The sequence below is a fragment of the Polypterus senegalus genome, chromosome 1, assembly GCF_016835505.1.
Source record: "Polypterus senegalus isolate Bchr_013 chromosome 1, ASM1683550v1, whole genome shotgun sequence".
NCBI classification, from domain to species: domain Eukaryota; kingdom Metazoa; phylum Chordata; class Cladistia; order Polypteriformes; family Polypteridae; genus Polypterus; species Polypterus senegalus.
Window position 1 is genome coordinate 132,684,704 of NC_053154.1, and position 25,775 is coordinate 132,710,478.

At 37.3% G+C, this 25,775-nt stretch overlaps 1 long non-coding RNA gene across 2 annotated transcripts in view; it reads right to left on the minus strand.

The window, feature by feature from the left end:
- The window catches only part of LOC120532473, a 68,727-nt gene that overhangs the window by 19,778 nt on the left and 23,174 nt on the right, over positions 1-25,775 (minus strand). The window contains exon 3 of one of the 2 annotated variants that reach the window (XR_005634303.1): positions 14,156-14,273. The exons of the other annotated variant lie outside the window; for it this stretch is intronic. This is a non-coding gene — a long non-coding RNA (uncharacterized LOC120532473). Of the gene's footprint in view, positions 1-14,155; positions 14,274-25,775 lie in introns of those variants that run through there. 2 annotated transcript variants of the gene reach the window in all.

A 25,775-nucleotide genomic window follows, 5' to 3' on the forward strand; every position in this document is an offset into this window, starting at 1 on the left:
AAGATCCCAGTGTTTTATAAAAAGCTTTGTAGCCCTTTCCTGATCTTCAACTTTTTTCTTTCCCTCTTCCGGGAATATTTTTTGATCGAAGCATAGTGTTTTTATAGAAACATTCTGCTGACTACTTCACTTTCCTATTTAAGTGTCAATATAGTGTATGGTGAGGTTTAGATTGAATAGGTCCAGCTGCATTCAGGACTGGATCTGTTCATTCAGATGAGTCTAATTATCAATTACCTTTAGAACATTAGAACACTCTAGACGAGAACAGGCCATTCAGTCCAACAAAGCTCGCCAGTCCTATCCACTTGCTTCCTCCAAGAAAACATCAAGTCGAGTTTTGAAAGTCCCTAATGTCTTACTGTCTACCACACTACTTGGTAGCTTATTCCAAGTGTCTATCGTTCTTTGTGTAAAGAAAAACTTCCTAATGTTTGTGCGAAATTTACCCTTAACAAGTTTCCAAATGTGTTTCCGTGTTCTTGATGAACTCATTTTAAAATACAAGTCTCGATCCACTGTACTAATTCCCTTCATAATTTTAAACACTTCAATCATGTCACCACTTAATCTTCTTTTGCTTAAACTGTAAAGGCTCTTTTAATAATATAATATAATTTAATATAATATAATAATTCAAACCCTGTAGTCCTGGAATCAGCCTAGTCACTCTTCTCTGGACCTTTTCTAGTGCTGCTATGTCCTTTTTGTAGCCTGGAGACCAAAGCTACACACAGTACTCAAGATGAGGCCTCACCATTGCATTATAAAGGTTGAGCATAACCTCCTTGGACTTGTACTCCACACATCGTGCTATATAACCTAACATTCTGTTAGCCTTTTTAATGTCTTCTGAACACTGTTGGGAAGTTGATAGCTTAGAGTCCACTATGACTCCTAAATCCTTCTCATAAGGTGTACTCTTGATTTTCTGACCACCCATTGTGTATTCAAACCTAATATTTTTACTTCCTATGTGTAATACTTTACATTTACTGACATTAAATTTCATCTGCCACAAATCTGCCCAAGCCTGTATGCTATCCAAGTCCTTCTGTAATGATATAACGGATTCCAAATTATCTGCTAATCCACCTATCTTGGTATCATCTGCAAACTTAACCAGCCTGTTACTTATATTCCTATCTAAATCATTTATATATATTAAAAATAGCAGTGGCCCTAGCACTGACCCCTGTGGAACACACTCATAACATCGGCCATTTCTGATGAGGTTCCTCGCACCATCACCCTCTGTTTCCTGTGTCTGAGCCTTCTTTTAACTTGATGGTCAACCTCTCATGTGGCACCTTATCAAATGCTTTCTGAAAGTCCAGATAAATAATATCATAAGCTCCACTTTGATCGTATCCTTTTGTTGCCTCCTCATAGAATTCCAACATGTTAGTAAAACACGACCTCCCTTTCTGAACCCATGCTGACTGTTCAGAATAACTCCTGTCCTTGCCATGTGTTGCTCAATCTTATCCTTAATAATTCCTTCCATTAATTTTCCTGTGATGCTTGTTAAGCTTACTGGCCTATAGTTGCTTGGATCTGCCCTGTCACCCTTTTTATATAATGGGATGATATTTGCCATTTTCCAGTCCTTTGGAATCTCTCCAGTGCACAGTGACTTCCTAAAAATATGTGTCAAGGGTTTATATATGTACTCACTAGCCTCCTTAAGAACACGAGGATAAATATTATCTGGGCCTGGTGATTTGTTTGATTTCATCTTATTTAATCTGAGCAGCACTTCTCCCTCTACAATTTCCAAATCCCTCAGTACCTCCTTAGTAGGTGCGTTTACCTCTGGGAGGTTATCCACTTGCTCACTTGTAAACACCTCAGAAAAATGTAAGTTAAGGGCATCTGCTATTTCATTGTCTGTATCTTTTAATTCCCCTTTACTATTCCTGATGAACTTGACCTCCTCCTTAACTGTTCTTTTACTACTAAAATACTGAAAGAATCTCTTGGGGTCTTCTTCACCTTATCTGCTATATTCCTCTCCAACTGTCTTTTAGCCTCTCTGATATCCTTCTTAATGGTTGCCCTCATGTTCTCATACGCTACGATTCTCTTTGCAGTCATTAGTCTTATATGCCTTATACAGCAGTTTTTCCTTTGCAACTTCTTTTTAAATCTTTATTAATCCATCGTGGAGTTTTTTAGTTTCCTATTACTTCCAAATTTAGGTATGTATCTGTCCTGCATTACATGTTTTTAAACCTGTTCCACTGCTCCTCGACTGTCTCCACATTTAAAAGCTTATCCCAGTCTATCCTACTTAGACTTTGTCATCTGCTCAAAATTAGCCCTACTAAAGTTCAACTTAACAATTTTAGTCTTTGCATCTGTACTCTTACAAAATACTGAGAATTGTATTACATTATGGTCACTTGACCCTAGTGGTTCAATCACCTCTACACCCTCAATTCTATCCTGATTATTACAGAATACTAAATCCAGACAGGCTTCACCCCTTGTTGGTGCTTTAACATGCTGTGTTAAAAACAGTCGCTGATTACTTCTAAAACTCCTGCTCTTGTGCTCCTCCATCTGTAAGGTTATCCCAGTTAATATTTGGATAATTAATGTCCCCCTTGACTATAATATCCCCCTGTAAACTTGCCTTTTGATATTACTAAAAGATGTGTGTTGAAATTACTGTCTGAATTGGGTGGTCTATAACACACTCCTAAAATAAGACCTCTTTCCCTAATATTTTCCAGGTGAAGCCACATGTCCTCACTAAGATGGGGCTCATCATCCAACTGAAGATGACTTACATTTAAACCCTGTTTGGCATAAACAGCAACCCCACCTCCTTTTCTGTTCTGTCTATCCTTCCTAAAAATGTGTATCCCTCTATGTTACACTCATCCCCATCTTTGTTATTTAGCCAGGTTTCCGTTATTGCTATAATATCATAATTATGCTCTGCTACATACAACTCCAACTCACTTACCTTATTTTTGATACTTCTAGCATTAAGGCAAGCTATTTTTAATGTGTTAATCCTTCTACATTTACGTGTTTGCTTAAAATTTACATTACTATGCATTTTTATTTCTACACCATTGTTTGTTCTTCCATGTATAGATCTAAATCTGGCCTGTCCTAAACTCCCTGCCCCCATTCCCTAGTTTAAACAATCCTCGACTAGCCTACACATACGCCTCCCCAATACATTGGTGCCCCTCCGGTTCAGATGTAACCCGTCACGGCGGAACAGGTCCCATCTGTTCCAAAAGGAGTCCCAATGCCCCATAAACCTATACCCTTCTACCCTGCACCAAGATTTGAGCCACGCGTTAAGCCTTCCAATCTCCTCAGTCTTACCTGGACTGGCACGTGGCACAGGCAGAACTTCGGAGAAGACTACCTTGTCAGTTCTGCTCCTCAGCTTGGTACCTAACTCTTTGAATTTGGATCGCAGAACTGACAGACTACCCTTATGTATGTCATTTGTTCCAACGTGGACAATGACAACTGGATCCACCCCCACTCTGGCCAAGAGCCTATCCACCCTTCCAGGGAGGTCTCCCACCTGTGCTCCCGGAAGGCAACACACAGTGCGAGACTCTCTCTCTCTGGAGCACACCTGCGCTTCAATCCCCCTAATAATTAAGTCCCCAACTATCACTACCTCTCTCTCTCTACCTTTTTCAGCTATTAAGCTGGGGGACAAATACCTTTTCATATGGGCAATAGTTTTGGACAACAATGACCTAAATATATTAAGTACCAATTTAAAATTGGTGTTATATACGATATATCTTGTTCACTTTATCTAATACTATATATTGTTTAATGATCTTATATTATTCATTGTGACAAATATACAAAAATAAAGGGTTTCAGAAAGGCGCAAATACATTTTTGGTAAGGCTTATTTTCTTAGGATCTAGCTGACATATAAACTTTAATACCTAAGACACAACAGAAATTCCGGAGATTCCCAAGATTTATTGGGGTGGGAATGGAAGGGGCAAGTGTCTTCTCTGTACTGTGGAGGGAAAAGAAGAATATACTGTTAGTGACAGCATCCCCTCTTGTCCTTGACTGGTGTTACAAACCTCCAGAGGTGTGTAGTAACAAGTTACATTTACTCCGTTACATTTGCTTGAGTAACTTTTTAAAAAAAATTGTACTTCTAAGAGTAGTTTTACTGCACCATACTTTTTACTTTTACTTGTGTACATTTGTGAAGAAGAAATGCTACTCTTACTCCGTTACACTGGGCAACACTCGAATCGTTAAATTTTTTCCATCAGATACACTATATTTTTGCCAGAGATAAGCTACCAGTGAATCTACTGCATGACTGTTTCACCAATCAGATGTAGCAACAATATTCACAAGACTCTGTTTCACCAGACGTAGCAACAATAATCACAAGACTCTGTTTTACCAATCAGACTTAGCAACAATAATCACATGGCTCCGTTTCACAAATCACAAGTAGCCATGCAGTCACATGACCACTTCCAAACTGTGCCGGCATAGTGGCACAAACTCCTCACAGACAGCGGACAGGGAAAGAAAGAATACATGAAAAATGAGAGCCAACTCCTGCTGAAACTTAACCATCATTTCACTGAGTCAAGAACAAGCACGTTTTAACCAAACATGCACAGACACAGACAGTCAAGGTAAAATGAGACTTGTTGTACGTGCACAAGCTTGTTCTAATGTTATTTTCTATCAGCTGTGCTATTTGAAGGGGAAGTGAATATGCAGTATTATACTGTTAGTGCAAGTATATCTTGTCACTGTAAGTAGTTTGCATTGTTCAAACATACATGTTACCTACTGCAGGTATTGGCTTCAAAAGCTTTTTTGTGAAAAACTGAGATTTGGAACTTTGTGTTATTTGTGCATCTTTATTTTGTAAAGATGTTATTTATTTTTACTCATTTTTTATTTTATTATTTGAAAATAGCAGAATTTGCATATTATTTTATATTATTGCAACATTTCTAAAAAGTAAATCATTTATTATGATCAAACAGTTACTCAGCACTTGAGTAGTCTTTTCACCAAACACTTTTTTACTCTTACTTGAGTAATTTTTTGGATGACTACTTTTTACTTCTACTTGAGTAATATTATTTTGAAATAACGCTACTCTTACTTGAGTACAATTTTTGGCTACTGTACCCACATCTGCATACCTCTGATGATACTAAAAGACAATCCTCCAACATACATACTGTATGTGACAAAATTTATATTATTTATATATATATATATATATATATATATATATATATATACACACTGCTTAAAATATTAAAGGAACACTTTGAAAACACATGAGATCTCAATGGGGAAAAAATAACAAAATGGACATCTAAATTGATATAGGCTAAGTAATGTGTTAGGAATGAAAGGATGCCACATTGAAGGTTGATAATTTTCATTTTCATTAAACAGAGGGCTGAATTCAAAGACACTTAGAAAATCAAAGTGAAAAAATGATGCAGCAGGCTAGTCCATTTTGCTGAAATTTCATTACAGCAACTCAAAATTGTACTCAGTAGTTTGTATGGCCCCCATGTTCTTGGATGCATGCCTGACAACTTCGGGGAATGCTCCAAATGAGACGACGGATGATGTCACGGGGGATCTCCTCCCAGATCTGGACCAGGGCATCACTGAGTTCCCGGACAGTTTGAGGTGCAACCTGGTGGTGTTGAATGGACTGAAACATAATGTCCCAGAGGTGGTCTACTGGATTTAGGTCAGGCGAGTGTGGGGGGCAAGTCAATGGTATCAATTTCTTCATCCTCCAGGAACTGCCTGTATACTCTCGCCACATGAGGCCGGGCATTGTCGTGCACCCGGAGGAACCCAGGACCCACTGCACCAGCATATGGTCTAACAATGGGTCCAAGGATTTCTTCCCGATATCTAATGGCAGTCAAGTTGCCATTGTCTAGCCTGTAGAGGTCTGTGCGTCCCTCCATGGATATGCCTCCCCAGACCATCACTGACCCACTACCAAACCGGTCATGCTGAACGATGTTACAGACAGCACAACATTCTCCATGGCTTCTCCAGACTGTTTCATGTCTGTCACATGTGCTCAGGTGAACCTGTTCTCATCTGTGAAAAGGACAGTGCGCCAGTGGTGGACCTGCCAATTCTGGTATTCTATGGCAAATGCCAATCAAGCTCAACAGTGCGGGGCAATGAGCATAGGGCCAACTAGAGGCCGTTGGGCCGTCAGGCCACCCCCATGAAGTCTGTTTCTGTTTGTTTGGTCATAGACATTCACACCAGTGGCCGGCTGGAGGTCATCTTGTAGGGCTCTGGCAGTGCTCATCCTGTTCCTCCTTGACGAAAGGAGGCGATACCGGTCCTGCTGATGGGTGAAGGACCTTCTGCGGCCCTGTCCAGCTCTCCTAGAGAAACTGCCTGTCTCCTGAAATCTCCTCCATGCCCTTTAGACTGTGCTGGGAGACACAGCAAACCTTCTGGCAATGGCACGTATTGATGTGCCATCCTGGAAAAGTTGGACTACCTGTGCAACCTCTGTAGGGTCCAGGTATCGCCTCACACTACCAGTAGTGAAACTGACTGTAGCCAAATGCAAAACTAGTGAAAAAACAGTCAGAAAAGATGAGGAGGGAAAAATGTCATTGGCCTCCACCTGTTAAACAATTCCTGTTTTGGGGGTCGTCTCATTGTTGCCCCTCTACTGCACCTGATGTTAATCTTATTAAATATAATTTTATTGAATTAAAAAGCTGAAGCTGATTAACAACCCCCTCTGCTATTTAACTGACGAGATCAATATCTCAGAAGTTTCATTGACTTGATGCTATACTCAAAAAAGTGTTCCTTTAATTTTTTTGAGCAGTGCAAATACACATATACACACACGTTACATATATTAGTCACACATGCATGAGCAGGGGACATTCTCAGGACTGGTGTATTGATGGTAATTCAGCTGAGTCAGGAAGGGGCACTGTCATTCACATCTTATTCATCCTCAGACCAGAAGCCCCGAATGTGAGGATCTCTGATGCCAGATCTACTTCCTCTCCTAGCCCTACCTCATTTGGTATGGAAGTCATATACAGGCCAACATGACCACTCCTGGACAGTGTAGCTAGTGCACTCATGTCTGAATATTTGTCATCAAAAAATGTATAATTTTGTTTCAGCATTCTTGCTTTTACCTTGTGTTTTCCATGATTACGTGGGAATCACCTGCCTATGACAAAAACCTGTATCTGTGTTTGCCATCTTATTTTAATATATATATATATATATATATATATATATATATAGTGTGACAGATAGGGGGCACTATCGCTCCATTGAACCCATGTCAAAGACTATATTTATTCTGCACAGTGCACAAAGCACCCTCCTCTCCACAATACTCGTATAATAAACCAGTGCAATAACAAACTCTCCACCACTCCCAGACGCGTTGCCCTCCTATCACCCAGCTCAGCTCACCGTCTGGGAGCTGCCACAGTCCTTTTATAGTTCGTGACCCAGAAGTGCTTCTGAACCCTCAGTCCATGTGACTTCTTAGCACTTCCAGGTCAGATCAAAACTCTTCTTTTTCTTTACCCCGGAAGCACGTCATTCCCCTTGTCCATGTGACTCGGACGTACTTCCGGGGCATAGGACAAATAATATTCTTTGCTCTTCACTGCAGCTCCATCTAGCGACCCCTGGGGTATCCAGCAGGGCTGTGGATGAAAACTCCATTGTCCAGGATTCCCTGCTGGTCTTCGTGGGCACCTCCATACTGCAGGGAGGGATCCATCTGGCGGACTGGGGGTATTGGCCGGAATGACAAGCCGGCCATAGACCACAATAGTGATAGCCAGCCTGGACATAGACAGACAGACATTGTTCTCATTCCACCACACACTTTTATTTACAATATTTACAATAAAGTATTCCGCACACAATCCAGTGCTCCTGCACCACACACACTTAGTCCAGGCCTCTTAAGCTCCAGTCCTCTCTTCACCGCTTCCACTCCTCTCCTCCGAGCTTCGTCCTCTTCCACCTGATTCCAGCTACTGAATGGAGGGAAGCGGCCCCTTTTAAGGCCACCCGGCCGTGCTCCAGGTGTCTCCTGATGAGCTTCCATTGGCACTTCCTGGTGTGGCAGAAGTGCCACACGACCACCTGGAAGCACATGGCACCACTGGTAATCCTTCCACCAGCACCAAGGCTGTGGAGTTGGAGTCGAGGAGTCGTAGTCGGAGACAATTTTGGGTACCTGGAGTCGTAGTCGGAGTCGGCAAAAAGTTAACCGACTCCGACTCCTACTAAATTTAAATGGGAATTAAAAAAGTAAGTTGAAATGTCCCAATTCACAAACAGTCATAATGAACTACTTCTCTGCTGTAAGAATAAAGTCCAATGCATGCAGTGCATAATGTTACCACAAAACGAACATGTCAAGTAACCACGAAGCATGCTTTTCATTGACTGTATGCGTCACTATATGGGATGTAATGCACAGGTAAGGTGCGGCACGGCTTTCCATTGTGTCGTGTTGCACTGTTACAGGGAACTGTGAACCTAGCCTAAAGCCCCCCATACATTTACAGATGCACTGCCGATTTTTCGGCCGTTCAACGAGTCATCCGCGTCCTGCGCCTGAAAAAGCATCTGGTGTGTTCTCAGCTCCGTCGGCTCCCCTTAGCTATGCGCCAGGGAAGGGGGCCGAAGGAGCTGAGAACACAGATCTCCCTACCTGTCTCCAGCAGAGACTCGTTCTGCTGATCAGCTGGCCGGTGAGTGACACAATGCACTAAACTTCCGGCTGGCTGACAGAGGAGACAGCCATTGCAGCAGACAGACGCATCACATTACTTTGGATGGGGGCGGTGGTCGAGATTTTCAGCAAGCTGGATCTGCCCGTCCATGTGGACACCCGCAATCTGCGACCGCCAATCAATTGTGTTTGTCTTTAACCTGGCATTATAGTAGAGTGTTGGCTTCCTAGCCAGTAGTTCTGTGGTGAAATGACATGTATGTTGCCTTCCTTTCCTTCAATGGATGTAGAAAATACATTAGCATAGTATATACATACAGAGGAGTCGGAGTCGGGGAGTTGGAGTCGGAAGATTTAGAAACTGAGGAGTCGGAGTCGGAGCATTTATCTACCAACTCCACAGCCCTGGCCAGCACCTCCAGGTGTGGCGGGAGTGCTGATGTCCAGGGCTTTTTTCGCCGTTCGGGCGCCCCCTGGTGGTGACCACGGGCCACTATAGGGTTGAGCTCCGTTCCCGTGGCCCCCATACCAACCACGGTGGCTGCCTTCTCGTGGTCCGGAGGAGGCGTAGTCCCTCTCCCAGTCCTTCCAGGCGTCCCGTATGTTAAACAATGTTGGAAGAGAAGTAAACAACAAATAAAACTGTACTCAAGGAGCCAAAATATAGCACACATGAATTCATTTTAAGCAATGTTGAAGTGTGTAATAAAATTTAGTTAACTGTGCCTACTTGTAGCCTTTTTAACCCCAATAAAAAAAGCCACTAATTGCACTGCTCACTAAGTCTCTACACTGCTTCAGAAGAGTTTGGAGTTATACGACTTCTTTGATCATAATGTCCGGATGCTTTGCTCATTTTAGGAGGTAACCCCCTTAATTACAAGACTTGAATACTCCAGAGAATGTGGTTTTTCTTGGTCTCTCTCTCTCTCTGCATATCCCATCAAAATGAGAGGGAAGGATGTGAAAGGTTAACCAGACAGAACATATTTTCTCTCCCCAGTCTCCAGAAAAGTAAGCGCTGAAAAGTACACCCCTTTGTGCTTAAACTTGTTCATATTCTGCCTTGCATGGTGTTAGGTGGAGATGGCATTTTCATTCTGTGGTAGATCTATTGACTTATACCACTGAAGAAAACTGAATATCTGACTCCAAACATCTTGGCTAATCTAAGGGTTAGAGAGGTAGGGAGCATGCATTGATGAAAAAATGATGCCCTCATTATCAAAGTATTTTCGAGAGTTGACACGGAAGTATGTGGTCAGGTTTTCTCTTTTTTAAAAAATGGTAGCTGACGGGTTTGCTATAGAGAGTGATACAGTATAATGAGCGAAGGTTCATTGCCTCTTTGGTTCAAAAAGCCCTTATGGTAGCTGCTCATTTGAATACATATTACAGTTCATAGTCAATGACATCACACCCCATGGCACCAACTGCTCTGGAAGTGCTGCATGTTGTTCCTCTGGCCTTACCCAGATACATTCTGATGAGCGTGAGTTTCCCCTCAATTGTTTACCGCAGTGTTCCATTATCATATACATATTTTGATCATTTACCATGATAACAGTAGGTGATTACTGATGATTACAGTAGTTGTCTTCACTAAGCCCAACAATTTAGCACTTGTTTATTTCAGTCATTTGGTCGGATAAGCAAGGTGTGCTGTAATGTAGGACAATTCTTCCAATATCATCATGCTCTGGTCCTGTCTAGATTTTTCATGACAAGTCTTCTGGGTGGCTTTCTAATGGCAGTCATGAGATTAATGACCATGCAACCTAATTATTTTCATACCTGGCTATGCTGCTCTGCTATGCCTGTTTGCATGTTAAATGGAACACAAATTCTGGGTGCAAGCACTATTTATTAAAGTGAAGTGAAAACATCAACACATTGCAGAGCCTGAAGCAACAATTACTTGAATATTTGTCAATTATATTAAAAACCATTTGATCTGTAATTTGTAAAAAAAAAAAAAAAGTCATAAAACATGTTTTTGGGACAATCAAATTGCATTTGAAATAGTGAGCACCAGACTTGTTAATGCTGCACTTCTTTCCCATATAAATACTGCCTAGCATTTAATATAATTATTTATAATACATACAGCAAGCATTTTTAAAGTAAGCAAGTGTATATGTCTGGTTTAGGTTCTTTCCTGTTACAGTGAACTTTAGATAAGCCAGAGTAAAATTCAGAAACCACAATGGCCCACAAAGGCTACTTTATTCTTAAAGGCACAAATACAAGACAGTACATTTGCATGAAAATATTTCATTAACACGAGTCACTGTCAGTGACTAAACTCAGTTTTGAGAATGGCTTATGTGATTAGAATTAAAATCAAATGCCGAATGACTTTCTTTTGAATTTTTGTATGGACCTACACAAACCACAAACATTTCACAAATATTTAGAAAATTTTGCTTGGAATTAAATATTGTATGGCCATATAAATATTTTGAACTTGTTATATAAAAAAAGGCAAAAAAAACCCCCCAAAAAAACCCAAAAGGCTCATCAACTTAAAACAAGAATGAATAAATCAGTGAAGATTATTATTATAATGCATTCAACAATAGATCAGGGAATTATTGCACTTTCTCCTCATGTGTAAATTCTTCTTTTCCAAAGCACATTGTAACATGAAAAATAAATAATGAGAAGACATCAATAAATTAAATCAAAGAGATATCTAAATGAAGTAACTGAAAGGTAATGCTTCAACATATTCTTTGATGAAGGTTTATTTTATTTTGATTCATTAGCTAACTGTATGCAGAATTACATAAGTGCTAAAAGTAACATTTTATTATTGTTATGCTGAAATATCTATAAAATAGCCTCCTTTCTGCTAATGGAAATGAACCAATTGGCTCCATTACCATGATAATTATGCCTTTTCGGAGCTACTTAACAGATTTCAAAGAAAACATTTAACTTTTAGGCATTCTTTTCTTCCCAAGAGGGTGAAATTTTAATGCACCTATTACTCACACAGTACAATATTTAAATTAAACCATGTTTAAAGTCAGGGTAGTTTGGAATGTATATTTATAGCACTGGAGTTCTAGCGAGTCCTTCTTGTAAATCTGAGATAGAATGCCTTCTGTGTAAAAAGTTTTAAAGCACTTAATTGTTAGTGTGTCAGTCTTTCAGGAACAACTGTTTTCTATTCTATTCCAAATTCTTGTTGCTAAACTCAGTGGCAATGAAAAATTGTCCCAGGGAAACATGCACTGGAATTCTATGTAGTTTCCTTTCATGCACTGCTACTGAAAAATGCACTTTAGCTATCCTTCAACTATGAATTAACTGTATACTAGTAGATTACACACAAAGTACTTGATCTCTGGTAGTTCTGATGTAAGTTTATTATTTTTTTCCTCCGTTTGTAACTTTGAAAAAGACCAAGTTAAAAATGTTCTTATTATCTGAACAGACCTATCAATTTCACAAAAACTAGTGATTATACCCAGTGGTTGCCTAAAGAAAATAATAATTTTGCATTGTCTACACACTTGCTTTTCTCAGCTAATTTTAGATTATGGAATGCAGTGTGTTTCTAGAGACCTTTTTAAAAAATGTAATACCTGTTTTTTTTCATCAATGCTGCTGTATGTTCTTGGCAAGGAAACCAACGCTATAACATTTTAAGGTAATAGGCAATAATGATAATTATCATTCAGATAATTCTTAGGTTATAAGTTAGAAAAATATTCAAAATAAAACTGCTTTGCTCTATCCTGCTCAGAGTTATTGCCAGCCTATTAATTTTTTCTAATTTTAAAAACACTGACATTTCTTCTTTAGAAGATTAAATATTGTTAATAAGAAACAAACTTCCAAATAACAATAATGTTTTTATTCTCTGAAAGGTTCTTTTTGGCTGCATTATAAATTTCATTTGTTCTACTGGTTTATTTAAAGGGATGCAAGTGAGTCTATGATCCTTGGTTATATGGACTGCTCTCCTTTCCTAATTAAACAGAACCTAATGGCTCTCCTTGTGAGCACGTGGATAGGAAAGACCAATGGTCTGGCACAAATTACTTCATTTTTACCTGAACAATAATGTTTTCATCCCCAGTCAAAAAAAACCTCATCTTATTGACCATATCCAGCACTCAGTAAAATTGCTTGGATTCTCAAAGACTGCCATATTCAAAATGACAATTTTGGATGTTACAGAAACTATTGCATACATACCATACATACCTGCTAGCCTGCTGATGCATAATCCATGCACTCACCTTCCAAAGAAGTACTTTAACATTTCACTAACAATGAACACTTCAGAAATCTTCACAAGTCTGTGTTGAAATATTAGCCATATTAAAAGAGTAAACACATAACAAAAGTTTACTACCACTTGTAGAAAATACACAAAAATTCTTTATATATAGGGCTCCAAGTTCCACAGTGATATAGTTTTAACACGGTCAGGTTAAATGACTTCCTCCAAGTCTTCAAACCTGCTTAATTCAAATCAGGATTATGGAGGGCCTATAACCACAAATCACCAGTCCATCACATGAACCCATTCATGTGCAGACCCACACTCGCGTATAGCACTGACAAATTTAGAGTTACCAATTACCTTAACTGACATGCATTTGAGGAAGTGGCACGAAAACTAGAGTGTCCCAGAGTTAAACCGGAAAGCCATGAAAGAATGTGTAAACTCTACACAGACAAAGAGATCTGACTTATCTAGTACCAAATGGGGACAAATAAAGTTCTGTTTATCTATCTAACCTACAGCAACTGTTCCTACAGTTCCTGTTACTGTATATGAAACAGCCACTATTGCAGTGTGAATCAAATAACATCCTTCACTTTTAATTTTTCTTTTTTAAATTTAAAAAAAAGAGCACAAAACTGTCTCATAGCTGAACAAGCTGCAACTGGTGAGCATTTGTGAACATTTTGCAAATATACATGGAATACACAAATAACTTACCAGGGATGAAAAACCAAGTCAATACGAGATAGATGATGTTGGGAGCTGGTTAGGCCAACTGTTCTCAACTAGCAAAAACATCTAGAAAAGGGAAGACTGCCAGCCATCCAGAAGTGAAAGCAGAGCCCAAACATGAACATTTTGCTGCAGCATCAGCAACAGTCCACTCGAAGTTCCAGCTTCCCTGAACTGCTCTGACATTTGCAACAAGGAATATTAGTTCAGTGCTAAACATTTTCTACAGTTTGTGTCTCCTACAAAATGTTTCAGTGTAACTTTTTCTAACAACAGTACATTTCCTGTAATAAAACTGTACTTGTTAAAAATGCATGGTTGACTTAGTGGGAAAAAACATGTTATTAACTGGATAGCCATTAGGTAAACTGAAAATTTGACTGACTTGGTTTGTGTAGACAGTTTCACTACCTTTGATTCAGCTTCAGACTTGCCAGGTCCAACTTAAGTAAGACTTTAGGCTCTTAGCATCCAAGTCAACAATCTGGACTTACAACTGGTACTCAGAAATCAGCAGTATGTCTAAGGCTGAGAAAAAGGAGGAGCTCATTATTGGCAATTCCATAGTGTAGAAGGTTAGAATTTCAATTTATGTAAACACATCAGTTAAGGTTAAGATGCCTTCTAGATGCCAAGGTCCTGAGCACAAATCACAAACTGGAATCCTTGGCCAAGGATAAAGTATCTACCTTTATACTGCATTTAGCTCTTACTATATTTGCTTACAGCAATCTGTGGTATTGAAGAAAAACTTCATATACTGTAAAGCTGCTTACCAAAGCTAAAAGAAAATTTTAGAATGTAATTGTGGCTGACCCCATACTTAGATTATATAGAGGGATGCAGTTTATTCCCTTAAAAAACCTGGATGGTTAACAACCTGATGTGCAGGAGTGCAAAGCCCATGAAAATAACAGATTATTTTTGGGAAAGACCTAGAATGGAGCTGTTCTTCTTTCTAGCTGCAGAAGATCTCATATTTTATCCCAAAACAATACTTAAAATATGCCTGGCTGACAAATTGGAGAATCATATAAGCATAGTCTTAAAATGTAGATTTATTTTCTATCCAACCTGTTATTTTTCAGTAGCTGCTATCTTAAATCACAGTTTGGGGCATCTCAAAAACTGATTCATGTAACAAAATTGAAATCAGCTCTTACACAAACTATAGATAGCACTATATCTAGAATCATACTCGATCATACTGTATTTATATTAAATAATTACATTTATACACAGTAAATGTGTATATATTTATTATGAACACAAACACACATATATACAGTATGTACATACTATATATGACCAGTTCACACAGTCAATACAGTTTAAAATGCTATCTAAACAATCACTTGTATGCTGTTTTAATGAATATATTCAGATGTTATTACTTGTACTTACTGAAACCAAGCTTTGTAAAACTGATACTGCACCAGATGGCTGTACATTCTATCACTATCCATCCATCCATTTTCCAACCCGTTGAATCCGAACACAGGGTCACGGGGGTCTGCTGGAGCCAATCCCAGCCAATACAGGGCGCAAGGCAGGAACCAATCCCAGGCAGGGTGCCAACCCACCGCAGGACACACACACACACACACACCAAGCACACACTAGGGACAATTTAAGATCGCCAATGCACCTAACCTGCATGTCTTTGGACTGTGGGAGGAAACCTACACAGACACGGGAAGAACATGCAAACTCCACGCAGGGAATTCTATCACTAATAAAAAAAAAATATTTGTCAAGAAAATGGCCTTAAAATAATTTTCTACAATAAACTGCATATCACTTTCAAAAATGTTGGCAATTTAACATTATTTGAGGCACTCATATTAGATATTGAAACAGAATCAAGTACAATTTTAGCTTTTATTTACGTAGATCCTGGGAAATATTATTTATTAATGGCTAAGTTTAACAACCATTTATCTCTTCTCATCATTAATTATTATAATGTAGTGTGGATGGGTGAACTTAATATTCAGAAAAATGTTGAAACATAATCTTTAGTAAATGCTATACACCCCTACTAAATTAAGGGAGGCTTTTACCACATTTTCTAAGGTTAAATGTCTTTCATAATCATACATTTGATCTAAATATCACTTGTGCTATTGTGATTCAAAATTTAACTATTAATTCGCATAAAAAAATTATTCATGATCACTAATTGATTACATTTGACTTGTTCCTACCATTATCAATAGAACTAGATTAAAGCGAGAACAGAGTAACATCTAAAATTTATGGATCTTGTGAGAAACAAAATTCTGCATACTAATATAGAACACACATTTTGAATGAGGCCTTAAATAAAGTAACTCCTCTGCATAATACAAGTTGATAGAGTACAAAGAACCTCACCTTTCTTTAATTATAGCCCTCTATTCTTAAATTAGAATGGTGAAAAGTATAGTGTTGATGAAGAACAACAAACATATTGGACCTTCAAAAACAACATTTGCTGAATGTGTTAAAAGGTATAACAAAGTTTTTTCTGGCCTGCTCTGAATTCATTTTCTGAGTAATAGACAAAAATAGAAATAACCCTTGTGTACACTATAGAGCAGATGTTAATGTAACACATGGGAAATGATATAAAATCCCTAGAAGCATTCATTTCTCCTTGTGTGTACACAAACTTAATGTTAACTGAAAATCAGAAAAGGAAATAACTTTACTTCCAAAATTAAACCTACTACCTGTCCTTTAGTCTTAGTCCCAACAAAATAAACAATTTTCTGGAAGCATCCACTGTTATCATTATTGATTGATCTTTATGGACAGGTAAAGTTAATAAAGCGAGCATCAAATTACTTGAACTCACAGAGGGCATATTAAACTTACCAACTGCAGCTTCTGGATAGCATTGCCTTGACAACATCAGATTACATGTCTAAGAATTGCAAGGGCTGACAGACTACATGACTTCCTCAGAACTTCTAAGCACAAATTTCCTGTTACACAATGAAGGTATTCTGAAGTCAACACAAGGATCATCATGTTTTGTTTCTTGACTGTAGTGTAGTATGACAAAGACATAACATCAAATAGACATTTGTGCTTGCTCCAAAGTTGTATAAGCATCTCTTCTGTTTGAGCAGTCCAGAACACCTATTTGCAATAGTTTCTTGAGGCCACCATTGACCTTCTTTGCCCTTGATATTTGATTGAGCCCTTCACTTTTTGTGAGCAATTTTTGCATTGTATAGTCAGCTGTGTGCCCACTGACTGTCAGTAGTCACACCCAGTGGAGAATGCCCCTACAATTTACAACAAAATTAATATTTGCTTTGCTATTTGCTAGCCAGAGAGTGCTATGACTAATTTAGTATGGATGTCAAACTACAGGACTGCAGTGTGGCATCTCCTGCAGCCAAACAATTTAGTGACTCCCACGACTCACTAAGATTATGTACATGAGGTCTATGACAGAAAGTCGCATGGTGGCTTTAACAATCCTTACAGTATAGAAATAACATTACTTTTGTCAATGTCATTCTAATGTCTTCTGATAAAATTCAAAACTTATATTTTTAGATTTAAGCACAGCTTTTGACACAGTTTATTTGTATTGTAAATACTTAAAATCATGTTGAGCTCTTAGGCACTGCCCTTTGAATGTTTAGTTCATATATTTATTCAGATTTATTAATTTAATTTCAGTACATAAATAAATGGGATTATAGTGCTTAGTCAATAAATTGAGCACTTGGAACATTGATGTTTTCTTCATATGCCACCACTGGGATATGTAGCTACAAAATAAAAAATACACTTTTACTCCTATGTACAAAAAAGTCTTTTATGATGTTCCTTTAAACCTAAGGATATTACTCCATTTATTTCCTTAATTATAATAAGCAATAATTATCCAACCTTTAATACTAACATTTTTTTTTAATTGGTGGATAAAATATAGATAGTAGCAAAGTATTTTCACTTTTTAATTCAGTAGGTTCAAATATAAATTTTACTGAATCAATATGCAACTTAGATGGTTCCTTTTTACCTCACAAAATACAATATCTAAAACCTTCTTTTCCCAGCTACAAATAAAGAAATTAAGATGTTTTGTAGCTTGCAGGAAGGACAAAGAAGAGAACTCAAGCAATCATTTCATTTCTAGTAGACTATGCTAATGCAATATGTTTTTCAAAGCTTGCTTAAATTGTTGTATTCAAACTTCTGTTGCAAGAATAATCTGCAGAATTAAGAACTATGACCACATACAGTACGTGTGGCTCCTTTTTTACATATTTACACTGGCTTCCACTTATGCACAGGAATGATTTCAATATTTTTTTTCTTCTGAGATGTAAAGATTTGAATTGCATGGGTCCTTCTTACTCAACTGAACTTATTAATGCACATACATTAGCAAACAATGTAATCTCAACAAGAAGATGCAGGTCTACTAATTTTTCTAACAACCAACACAACTACAGTGGTAGAAACTTGCCTTCGGTTAGAGAACCCTAAAGCTGTGAAATGGTTTACCTGGTTAGGTAAGCAGTGCCCCTTGGGTCTCAGCATATAAGTCAAGGTAAAGACTCACTACTTTAGTCTAACAAAATGTAATTACAGCTGATTTTTTTGCCAACTGGCCAAGGTGATTAGAACTGTGCCTTTGCAGTATAGCTGAATGTGGTTCCAACACAAACTGACTTTCTCCAAGAATGCTGTTGACTTCAGTTTTTGCTTTCCCCTCCCTTGTTGTCAACTGGCCATATCTAAGTTATAACAAACATCATACTGATATGATGTGTTTTAAGTTAATCTAACTGAAAGTGATCTGTTTGACTATGTGTTTAAAAGAGTTTAAATGTTCTTGTATGTTAATGTTATGAGGGTTAGTGATTTACTGTTAATTCATTATCACTTTAAAATTTGTGCAAGCACTTTTATCCTGAATTCAGAGAGCAATGCTATATAAAAAATAACTATATTCAACTGAACAAGAACTACTGTTAGTGCTGTTTCATTTTGAGAGTTCAAGAATAATTCCAAAACAGCTTTTTGAATTCAATTTTTATTGAAAGACACAAAAGGACTTATCTTAAAGGAAATACAAGCAAATTTTACACATAATAAAATAATAACCTCACTTCTGGAAAGCAATGACATTATCTCCAACATGCAAAGCAGGGTTGGGAAAAGTAGGGTGTCACACATGTGCGATTAGGAGGCAGTCAAAGAGCCTAAAGGTGAGTGAAACATCGCGAGATAGAGGGTTGTCACGTGGTACTTACCCAAATCTCTTTTGATCAACAGAAAACCTGAAGAAAAATAATCCTCCACTTCAGGGTTTCAAAATGGCCGCGACGATTTCACTTCCGGTCAACCATGATGACGTCACTTCATGCTCCATCAATTCACCTCACTTCCGTCCAATCATAATGACGTTGTTTCCGGTTCCTGTTTTCAACGCCACTTCCTGCCAACCATTTCCTGTACCATAATCCTTTTCTGTATAAAGCCGCCATTTTGGTTAAAGAAAACTGTTCACTGTTTTATTTTTGAGACTCTGAATCATTTACATTCATTATTGTCTGGCGACAATATATGGGGACGGTCCCCAAAACTTTGTTTTTGTTTGTGCTGTATTCTTTGGGGAAGAATAATCACCACAAGGGTTAAAGAATATGTCATGTCAGGCAAAGACTGAGATGCTTCTCCTCCTAAAGCCAAATACCTAGTGTGTATGTGATTAAAGGGTCTATTTTTGAGGATCGAGATATAAGTTTAGTTGCTGAAAAGTGTGAAGAGACTTTGGGGCCACACTATTTAACTTCAAGGTTAACCATCAAGGAAGAGATGGAGTATGGGGAAGGGAGCCTCTTTTACCATACTTGTCGCAGTGTATAAGTTTAGTGATGAAGTTGAAGATCATATAGGGAAACGAAACCCTCAACTTTGATAAAAAATAACATCACAGTAGATTGTTTAAAAGTATGTCTTTTTTATGCTCCAGAAGATAGAAATGACCTAACATTATACCAGTACTTAATAGAAGACAAAAGACAGAGCATAGTGCTAACAAAATTGAAACAAAGAATAATATTTATTTTTAATATAGTTAGTCTAGACCTCTGACAGTGTTGAAAACTCTGTGATACTTACAAACAATGGTATCTTATAACAAGGGAGAGACTTCTATACCTATACAATTAATTGAAGTAGCTAAAGTTATGAAAGGATGAAAGGAATGTTTACTTACAGAATTTGGGGGTAGGACAATAGAATTTGGTCAGTTTATCTTGTAATCGGAGTGGCTCTTGTAGGAATCAAGTAATTTTAGAGTATGGGGGAGATCACTTGAAGTGTTACTCAAGAAAAGTAAAATGTCATCAACATATAGAGATATGTCATGCCTTGAGTCATGGATCAAGGCTGGGGCTATCAACTCATCTTCCCCCAAGGCAGTGGATAAGGGTTTGAGGAAAAGATTGAAAAGCAGTAGGGAAAAGGTATATCCTTGCCTGACACCTTTAGAAATTTGGAAGTGAAGAGAAATATTTAAATTAGTGAGGTCAATCAATCTGGGTGATGACTATCTTCAACATATTAATGGAAATCACCCCAAATCCCACCGAATACATGACCTTCCATAGAAAATGCCAACTCATATGATTGAAGGCCTTCTCTGCATCTAGAGCTAATAATGAACCTGGATGGGATTAATATAGAGTGATGTGTGACACATGAAATGGACATTGCTATTAATAAACTGATCTACCCTAACCAGGCTGGCTTCATCAAAGCACGACAAGCTACAGACAGACTGCAGGCATCTTGCTAATAGCCAAGCCTAAAATTTTGTATCCATGGGACTTGACAAACTTGTCAAGGTAGATAAAATGCAAAGAGATCGCCAGGAAACCTACTAGTCTTTAGAGTCTCCTGTGCTACATTCCACTCCACCTTAGTGCCTGAAGAATTGAGTGTATCACTTTTAGACTATTTTACCCTATTAAGTGGTTGATTCTAAAAGAAGAAGGAAGGTTCAGCACAGCAGGGGTTGGATTGGAGTTTTCAGGAAATCAGTTTTAGTAATACTCATAAAAGAGTTTCTTAATTTGTAAAGGGTCATGCCTAGTGATATAAAATATATTTTTAAAGATGAAATTGAAGAATTTTAAAGATGAAATTGATGCAAACATAATTTGGCACCTGAAACATACTCTCAAACTTAGGTTTTTGCAACAACAGCAAAATTAACTCAAATCTGGTAGCTATTATAAGCTTCATGTTCCAGGTTCACCATTCTAGAAAGTTTTTCTTCAGGAGTAAAGAGTTGCATCTCTAAGTCATGAATCTCTTGGTGATGGCTAACCCAGCAGAATAACAAACAGTAAAATCCCCAACAGCAACTTTAACAGCCATCCAGTCATCAAGAGAACCAGGATTACTCGCCAAGAATTTAAGAATTCTTTGAACATGGAGGAATGCCTGTTGCAAACATCAGCACTCCTAAGAACCACTGTATTAAAGCGCCAGCTTGCAGCATGCTCAGGGAAAAATGTCAGATGTAAGCGAGAGAGAGAGCTCAGCAATAGTCTGATAGAGAAGCCATATCCAAGCATAACTTAGAGGCTAATGATACTAAAACTGAGAAACAAATATACAGTATAATCTACCGTAGACTGAGTGTGATGGTATGAAAGAAAACAGGAGAAAAACTTATCTGAGGGGTGAAGCAAATTAAAATACTCAATCAAGTTCAAGTATGAATGAAATCTACAAAGAATGCAAGGTGAATGAGACACATCTTCGTGAAGTGGAACAGGAATCTGTCAAGAAGGTGGTTGTTGAAGTCTACACCCAGAATAATCTCAAAGCCATTTAACTGACCAATTCAGTGAGTTACATTAGGAAAGAAGTTAGGCTGATAAGAAGTGGGGCCATTTAGAGAGCAAAATCTCCCAAAACCAGGAGTCTAGGATTTGAATCTAAAGCCTGTGGTACAAAAAGCATTGTCAAAATTTGGATGCATTAATACCTGTTACTCATCCTAGAGCTGTCACGATCCAAGTGTAGGATCTCTTGTAGGAAAGCAACATTTCAAAGATATTCCAGAACACCAACTTTTTTCACACTTGAACATTCCAAGTGAGGACAGGCATATCAATCAAACTAAAGTCAAAATATAAGAAAAGCTTATAACTATACTATATAAACTATAAAAAGAAAGATGATAAAAACAGGGCAATGTCAAAAAGCCACCTTCACACCTGGACTTAAACATGAAGAAATTAACAATAGTCTGTCCCATCCAACAACAGCACCATCCCTAATGGAACCTGGCCCTAAAACAAACAACTCACCATCAGACTCACGCTGTCAATCTGCAAAAGCCAATAAAACTGTCAGTAAAAATAAAGAAAAAACAATTGCACGCACTTTGCAACCTTCCCACTCAACAGTGTGCACAAACCACAAGAAGCAACAAAGAAAAAGAATAATTGAGAAAAGTACAATAAAAGTTTTTAAGCTCAGGCTGCTGAAATAATTAAAAAAGAATGCATTGTCCAAAAATAAATCCAGTGCAAAAGAGGGAACAAAGCTGTACTCCACCTCATCCATGTCCCCTAGAACAACAAGGTCTAAAGTACCTCCCAAATTTAGCAAACACGTCCTGTTTTAACCATCAGTATAATCCCGTCAAAACTTAACAGCTAATAATTAATGATTAGTAAATAATAAAGTAAAGGTATCGCTAGTATAGCATCACTTTATTAGTGCAAATATACTCAGAAAGAAGTCCAACTTTTCATAATAAAATTAAGACACAAACAGAACTGAAACTGTCAACACTCTACCTTGGATCATTCTAGCAGATCTAACCAGTGCCATGTGAAAGTTTAAGGTGAGCAAGATACAAAAGAAATAGATGCAGAACTGCTTTATGGGGATTTGTTCAGTGCAATGGACATCACCTTTCTTGCTTGGGCAGTAGAACTGATGAAGTTGGGAAGGAGAAAAACACAGTGACCATCATAAGACGGGCTGAGATTTCTTCTTGCTTTTTAAGAAGAGAAGACAAGAGTCCTGATTCATAGTGTAAATGTAAAATTACCATTTTCTCTGCCTGCACAATTAAAGAGAGATACAGGAAGCCAGGAACCATTTTTTAAAATTATGCTCCTTCGATTGACCTAGGTTCCACCAAATTCACCCTGAAAGACCGGTGAAATATCTACTGGATTATGTCATTCATTGCCCTCAACGCTCAGCCACAGACGACTTTATGTTATCAAGTTACATCTCCACGGACTCCCATTGCACAATAGGATTTCTGCCAATCTGCTTGTGAAACTGTGTTTAATTAAGAAGGCATTGTTGTGAATCGGTATTTAAGAGTAATTTATATATGCAAAAGGATAGAAAATAATGATAAAGGGGAAAAAAACAAATTAAATTCTCAAAGTAACCACAGCTAGCATGCACTAGCCACCACGTCTTCACACATGGTCTTCCTTCATTCTGGCTAGAGTATCCATAAAACACTTTTTGATTAAATTATTTCCTTCAGAATGATCTTTTTATTAACCATACAATGAAGATGCGGATGCTTATTAATTTCTTTTTTCTTTTGTATCTCTTTCGTAAAAGAGTAAAACTTGTTAAATATCTTTGGTTGGAAATCAGATCTATTTTCATCATAAGCAATTTGCAGTTCTACTATTCTGTAATATTAATAGTGAATGTAATAAAAGAAAGTCAATTTCTGCAAACAAAGGCAGAAAATTTACAACAAGAAACAGGGTTTTTAAATAATGGTTTGTACTAAATAAATAAATAATTGTACAAGACCCCTATGAAAAGAAACGTTAATAAGTACTTATTGCCATACTCCATAAACTAATATATTAGTGTCATTTTTTCTCACTCCAGCAAAAGTATAAACAAATTGAAATAAAGTTTTCCACAGACAAATCTGCAACAGCAATTAAATTAAATTGACAACAGCATTACATATTATAAATTTTTTTTAATTAAACAAGTGTGTGCGTGCTGAATATAGGGTTTCCACATTGTCTCAAAGGTCCTTTAAAACAATGCAGCACTCAAGAAAAGTTACTTTACAGGATGCATTTTCATATTTTTATTTAAATAAATTATATTTTTGTAAATCAAGAATAGATCTGAATCCCTGCCAAGGCAGTAGCTGTGATTGTATGTGTTTTTGTCTATGTGCTCAAACTTTCCTTCCATTTCAAGCACTTGTACTGTAAGTTAAGTTTACTGGTTACTCAAGGGTCGGAGAATGCTCTGTCTAGGAATGATTGTTGCCTGAGTACCCTAAGATAAGACACATGTTTGTTAAGAGCCAGAGTCTAAGACATGATTAATCCAGATGGATTAATGGATCAAATGGATGGATGATTCCATATATACTTTACCCTCAAAAAATAGGATGACACAGTGGTTAATGATGCATACTCATGGATCCAACATCCCAAGTTCAAATCTGAATGGAATTTGCATTTTTTCTGTATGCTTATGTCCCCTAATACTACAGCTTTCCTCCTATATTCCTGAGACATGCATGTTTAATTAAATGGAATTCTAAGTTGACCCCATGAAAGTGCGAGTGTGCATGTATGTGAGAGTGCACTACAATAAATTAACAAATTGCAGGGCTCAAAATAACATTTTCAAATCAGCCTGATTTAAACCACTGTCATGCCATGGGTAGTGGCGCTTATTCCAGAATGTTTAGGTATAATTCAGAGTTGTGTTGAGGTCTTTTTTTTATTTGCTTAGATTTATATAAAAGAACAACCAAACAAAAAGAACAATTAGCATCACAGTAATTTATTTTATATACAGTACACAGTAATGAGCACAAATATCCATGAATAATGCAAACACTAAAGATGCTGTCATTCACACAGACTGCCTGCATATAGTAGTGAATAAATCAGGCCACGAGCTTCATTCCTGCTCCTGGTGGAGGTGGGAAAAGTGGTAAATCTGTACTTTAGTTTTCTACTATTTGTGCATATTCAGTTTACGTATGTATTGACCTAAAATAAATATATAAATTATTTTTAATATCTTTAACATATACAGGTAATACAGTATATGGTATTTTTTTTATAAAGTCTTTTATAGCACTATGACAGTCAACACCATTTCAAACTATTTAAAAGTTGACCTTACAAAAATAGAGCATTACATGCCCATCTACAGGCAAAATACTTGGTACTGTATGAACACAACTTTTTGTAACTCATTACAAGTTTCTGTAACAGAACTCTGAACCACTAAGTTTAATTAAGATACACACAGTATGTCCTCACACTATGAGAGAATTTTTTCATGAAGAGAACGGGCAGATTTGGTCTACAGTAACAGTTGTATTCTTAACTGTGAAATTGCACAGAACTTATTAAGATGTACACTCACAGCTTAAATCTCACCATAAAGGCACATTTCTTCTGTAGAAAATGTTCTGTGACTTTTGCATACAATAAGGATGTTGATACTAATAAACTATGTATCACTATTAACATTTTTAGATTTGTTCTTTCCTAATTAGCATCTTCATAGGGTGACGTAATACAAAGCTATTCAAAATAACATCATGAATTACATTACAACATTAATTAAATTATACAGAAAAATTATAGTACTTTAAAAAGTCTTCCATTACATCAAGATATTGTATGGAAAAAGTGAAAAGTCTTTTTTACATGCTATGTTATTTCAGATCAAATGTGTACCGGTATATATATACTCTCTATATATAAAATCCTTAAGTCTAAAAGTGCAACGGTGACGTTTTTATGTCACTTTTTTGTCGTGCTTTAAATCAGGCTTATTTTAAAACCTACATATATATGTTTGGTATCATTCTTTTCAGAATTTATCTAACTTTATTGTAGTGTTGTTAGATTTTCAGATTATTATTCCGTTTTGAAAATTATAAACTAAAAAATATCAGGAACTCACGTCCCGCAAAACGAGACTTTATGTCAAGAGATTTTACCACATCCGGCCGGAAATAAA